The sequence below is a fragment of the Thamnophis elegans genome, chromosome 11 (assembly GCF_009769535.1).
Source record: "Thamnophis elegans isolate rThaEle1 chromosome 11, rThaEle1.pri, whole genome shotgun sequence".
NCBI classification, from domain to species: Eukaryota; Metazoa; Chordata; class Lepidosauria; order Squamata; family Colubridae; genus Thamnophis; species Thamnophis elegans.
This window is the reverse complement of record NC_045551.1, coordinates 39,090,178-39,096,667: the sequence shown is the minus strand read 5'-3', so window position 1 is coordinate 39,096,667 and position 6,490 is coordinate 39,090,178.

Genomic DNA, 6,490 nt, shown 5'->3' with positions numbered 1-6,490 from the left:
CCATTGGTAAGTTAGTAACATGGTTGTTAAGTCAATCTGGTTTTCCCATTGACTTTGCTTATCAGAAGGTTTCAACATGATGATCACATGACCTTGGGACACAGTAACAGTCATAAATACGAACCAGTTGCCAAGCATCTGAATTTTGAAACATGATCATGGGGATGTGGCAAATATTGTAACTGAAAAACAGTAATAAGTCACATTTTTCAGTGACGTTGTAACTTTGAACAGTCACTACATGAACTATCGTTAAGTTGAGGACTACTTGTACTGACTTGAAGTATCAAAAGCAACTTCTATCTGCTTGCAACTATGACTGAGCATGTTCATTTAATACTATATTAAATATAGATTCACAAAATATAAATTATTTAAATGGAGAAGTTAAAAATGATGCAAGTATGTTCAAAATGCTACTGTTTTTAAACACATCCATGGACAAGTCACACCAATGAGCTATTTCCTTTTGGGGTAAGAACATTTACCACAGTACAGAAAATAAGTAAGAAAAGTACAATGGTTAAAGCTGTGAGATAAAAGGAGAGGGAGGAAATATAGCTAGATATAATTTATACCAATGTTTGTTCACTACACTTCTCCTTATAACATTATTCTGTTAGGCACCTATACATTTTTATACACATGTGAAACAGACTGTAGTTGCCCTATAAGCAAACTATATTTTAACATTTCTTCACTCTATCTACATTTTTCAACATTCTTATAGCAGTTATGACTTTTGCAGTATTTGTTTCTTGGACACTAACACATACAGCATTCATTTAAATTCCATTATTCAACATATTGTTATATTCCCTTGTAAATATCTACAATAATTCTCTCAGCATTCCCTCACTTATTTCATACCAAATCACTGTATCATTTTCATTTTTAATCCATTAGCTCTATTAATTTAATAAGATCATGATTGTAGCATAAAAAGTAGAGTCAATTAATTCTAGATCAGTAGCTCCTGTTAATATTCTCTATCGTATATGCAGCTTAATGCACATTTATGTTTGTTTAGGAGCAAAAACACAGTGACATTAAGTTGTTGCACATTGGTGCTACCTTTACAAATCAGAGCTAGAAAGGAACTTTCAAAACTGAATTGCAATATTGTAGAATTTTATAAATGGAAGAAATGCTTGAAGATTACTGATGGAGTGGTTTTTTATATCTAATGATGTGTTTCAATGGGAATGTGGTTCTAGTTCATGTAATGTCTGAAGATTTGATTTTGCAATTCATCATTTTATATTTCAAAAGGATTTTCTGTAGATTTCCTGTTGCACAAAGCCACTGCCATCTCAGAAAGACAAAGCATTTTGTTTAAAAGCAACCTAGTTTGAAATATAATATTAGAAGAGAATGTAATATTACAATTACCATTGTTCTGTACCTATGTAGAGAAATCCAGTTTGCCTAGTAATTATATGGCAACAACTTAAATTGTGCCAACAGCCAATCATCTGTTAAATATAACCTCCAATGACTTTACCAAGTAGGGATTAAGTATATAAACATCATAACTTAGTAACCAAGTAAGTTGGTAAGACTGTAGAGTTGCCTCACCAGATCTCATTCATTTAAACATATTTTTAAAAATATTTACTTTCAATTCAGAGACTGTTGTAGGGCAAGTTGTTGCATGCTCATCTGGCATTTCTCAACATTACTGTGTTTCCTAGGGATAAAGTAACTCCTCTTAACTCCAATAAATCTAATTAATGTTACTCCAATTATTATATTATCTGCCTTCAATTTAGCTTGTCCCCTACAGCAGGAACAAATTTCTCAGCTCAAACTCTGTTTTCTTATTCTAAATTATTACTATTTTAGTATTTAATACAATAGAGGATATCAATAATGGAGAATATTTGTAGCTCCAAGTTGAAATGTACTTTGAGCTTGGTTGTTTCCTTGCAGATGTTTCATTACCCAAACTAGGTGACATCAGTGCTAGGAAGAATTCCTTATCAGAAACTCTGCTTTTCTATTGCCATTCTGATTCCTATACTTCCTGTTTCCTGAGGAATTCTAACATTAAGGAATCCCTGCATTGATGGCTGGTTTCATAAGTTCTCACCACTGATACTGGATGGGAGCTCTGTATCTGAACTGCTTAATGATTTCTCAATGAATCTAACTCCTTGAAGCTTGGAAGACATTTCCAACATTCATGGCCAAACATTTTGGCTTATATTAGATTTATATAAAACAGAAGTGACAAGTCATTGTCAATCAGCTTAATCGTAACAAAAGACCTGGCTGTCAGGCCTGCAGCCGGTTCCTTTTGGGATCTTTGGCCTGTCACATTTCTATTCTACTATGCTGTTTCATTAGTGGGGAATTGGGAGGGGGAATAGTAAGGAGTAGAATGTGATATTGCCAAAATAAAATTCCTTTCTAGAATCCAAGGTCATCCTTTGTCTCTGCACCTCTGCACCTGACCGGAAATGGATGGGTGGCACGTGGAGGATTGGACCATGTGATGGACTTGTGGGTGTGGGGGCAAGATATTGGGTGGGGAAAACCGGGAAGCTTTCAGATTTCGGTTTTTTCAGATGTGCCAACATGACTCTCTTAATAAATTGGAACTTTGAGCAATACTTTGCCTTGGACTCTGATTTAATTTTGGATGTTATTTGGAACCCTGACACTGGCCATGGTAGAAAACTGCATTCACCAGCTACAATGTCATATAATTGGGGTAAGTCTAAAACCAATCTCTGTGTTTTGGTGGAGTAAGGTAATGCCTAACCTTTTGCAGAGAGGATGAGATACATTCCTCAGCTACATTTTTTCCCCTTAGAACAAACATCCATTTTATCTGAATTCATTGATTTTCTTTCTGACCAGTCATGATAAGGATCAGAAGGACCCAGCCAATAGCTTCCTCATCACACCTTGGTGGCCTCATAGCTATAGTTCATCCTGTTTCTTTAGTCCATCAAAGGTACTTTCACTTTCTGAGCTGAACCAGTTTTAGTCTCTATGCCTTGAGGTTAAGTCTTCCATCTTTCCAGACCACGAGTGTTTGATTGCACAAGGTAGAGAAGATTGTTTTAGTTTATTGAAGCTTTCACAAGAGTTTTCTGGAAATCCTTTGAAGCTTTTGCTCAGAAATAACTATTCAGTCCCTGCAATATTAGATCTGCCATGTTTTCACCTTTCACTTGTAGCTGAAACAGCAAATTTTACACTTCTTTTTATAACCATCTGATAAATATTTCCTGAAAGGCCTAGCATATTTCTCTCCTCAACCATTCTGTCTGCTTTCAATCTGGAGCCTTTCCCTTATCCTCTCTATAAAACTGAAATACTTGGAACCAGAGAGTTTTGCCAGAACCGCAGCAGTTTTTGGAGGAGAATTTATACAGAGCAATTCTCACCCTCCCCTACACCACCATAACAAAATTTCCTGTAATCTTTTGCTCAGGTTAAGTATCAGAGCACTGCCAATAGAGATAATGCTTTTACTGAGGGAACATGGAGCAAGCAAGTAGGTATATTGTTGAAAGGTTGATTGAATTACAAATCTTAACTAGGCTGATCTCTATGAATGCAAGAAGATAATGAGTTTTTAAAACAATCGGAACAAGGAAGTCTTTTGTGCCTTTGCCTTGAACAGAGAATAAAATAATTAAGATTTTTTTGTCTTTATTTTAGCTAGATAAGTCAGAACTTGCTGCAGTTGGGCAGCCAACTGTGAGCATCTTCCATCCTCACAAACCTTTGGTTATCTCAGTTACAGTAACTTTGCCTCCTGACTTAGATAGAAATCTCCTGGTTTTATTAAAAATAGATTGACAAAACTGAACAAGTGTTTCAGTATTGAAGTCAGCGATGTGAAATGAGATGTGTAAGGACAAAAGGAAGAAATAGGCTCATAGTCTTGTTTCATGGTGAAATAACAATGAGCATTTCCAGTAAATGTTAATGCTCTTGTCTTATTAAAAAAGGAAACTAATCTGCTTTTAGGTACACAGAACTGTTCAGAATTGTCAACTTGATTAGTAATCAGGCAAGCCTTTTCAAAGCCATCTCAGTGACTTTGGGCCAGTCACTCTCTCTCAGCCCAAACTATCACAGTTGTAGGGATAATAGGAGTATGTTTGCCACCTTGAGTTACTATACAGTAATAAAGGCAGGATAAAAAAACTTTAGAAATGTACCTATAATTCTGAAATTTCCATATCATTTGTGTTATCATTTGTGATGACACAATGCATGTAACCAAGATTCAAAATTCTAGTCATTGAATAAATATTGTTTTATCTTTGTTGAAATTTTGTCTTTGTATTACTAAATGACATATATTTCCTTTCTCTCTCCCTCATAAACTGGAGATTTTAAAAAAGTATGCTTATTATACATTACCCTATGGAGACAGACACAGTGGTACTTAATTTTCAGCGCTTCTTAAATATAACCTAAAACGTGTTTTTATACACAAGCCTAAAGAAAACCCAATTAAACAAGTGAGTTAAAATATACTTGTTCACTTCTTTACTGGTGAAAATGATTCAATCTGTTTTATGAACCACTATCCGAAACATCTTTAACCAAAATCCACTGTGGTTTCAAAAATGTTTTAGTTCTGCTTTAGAATTCTGATCAAAGTTCATTTTGGAATTAAAATTATATGAACAGTATTCTCATTATGTAAATATCTGGCATAGAGAAATGAGTGAGGCTGTGTGATTCGGTGCACATTATAAAGATTATGTTGCATCGTTGTGTTTGAATGGGATTTATTTAATGGGGAAAAAAGAATGTGGCCCTAGAATGCATTGAATAATTGGACAGGATTAACATCCTTATTTTTAAATGTTATCTTTCTAAACTATTATTAACCAGATCAACTGCCAAGAGTAATTGCATAGTAAATGGCATTAGCTGAACTTTCTAATTCAAGGTATACATTAGTGGTTTTTTAAAACAATATGAAGTGAATTAAATTGCCTTACTCCAGGACTTGCTTTATGAACTTTCATGTGAAACCACAGGATACTCTAGTTTTTCTTTAAGAGTTATGAATTTTTTTAATGTGTTTAAATGTTTTATAGCCTGAAAACATATGTGAAAATCACATCCATCTTACTTCTCCCATTTACAGAACCAGAGCTATGTGAAGTCTTCCCTTCTGCATGTTTAGATGATTACATATGCAAAAAACTAATTTCAGTTTTTGTCATACCAAAGTGGTAGCCAGCTGACTTCGATCAGTTGATTTTCGTGAGCTTTCTCCTCGTTAAGCCTTCATGGGAATGTAATCTTATGCAAAATTTTAAAAAGGTTCACTTTTTTTACATCCAACATCACAATGTAATGAAGCTGTAAGAGCGTTCTTCTAGTGACTTTTTGTTGAAACACATGCTGTATTCCACTTTCGTCCATGGTGGATAACTAGGAGGCAATGCTTAAGAGTTATCAATCATATTCTGTGTTAACAAAATCTCAAGTCTTGCCATTGATCATCATGAAATCAGTGAAGTCAAAATACAACACATGCTATTGTGCTTTGTATAAATCAGATTCAGCAATACAATTGCTAGTGCTATACAGCAATCAAGATTGTGGTTGTGTGTACTTAGATTTTCCTCGTTATTAAGCACAATTTCTAGGTATACTTAATTTCTAGAAAATATTTACTATATTAATGTTAACAACTATTAATTACTACCGCAATAAATAATCAATTTAATTCTGAGCAGCTCACACTCCAATAGCAGTGTGTAAAGCAGATGTAACAAAACAAGCCACATTTTGTCTCAGTAACGTCAAGAGGGCGGGATAGCAATTCACAAGGGATCAAGGCTTGGTTGTAATTTAAACCCTCCAGATATACGAGTTCAGCTTCTCCCATTCAGATGAACAGCCGTCTCCCGTGCCGTCACTTTCCTAGTCCTGTACAACTCTGGATCCTATCCAGGATTTTCTTTTCTTGCGAGATGAACAGAGGGACACTTAAGTGCTACTATAACCCTCTCGAGTGGCTCTGCACGAATTGCACGCTTTCTCCAAAAGGGCAGCGGCGAGAACACTTCAAAGATATTTTTTTAAAAAACCATTCCACTGTCCCCATCTATTTGTGCTCATTTATTTCGTTTATATCCTTGTTTATATTTATATCTGCTACCTTGTACACGTTTGACTAACGACGTTTCGGTCTAACTCAGATAAACGCATTCGAGGCTGCTAAAAACCGTTGAAAAAAAAAAGGAAAAAACCCTCGACCCCTCCACCCCCCTAGTTAGCACAGCAAAGCATCACGCGTCCGTCACGTGAAAAGGCAGCAACGCGAGCCAACCGCACGCTGAAGCAAGCGCGGGGCGACAGGAAAACCGCCGCCTAGGCGAACTCCTCTCGCTCGCGCGCGCGCGCGCGCGCTTGCCCCGTTTGGCTTTGACGGTATTCTCGCGAGGGCTTGATTCCCCCCCACCTTCCATTTTTAAATAAATAAATAAAGGAGGCGTGGTCT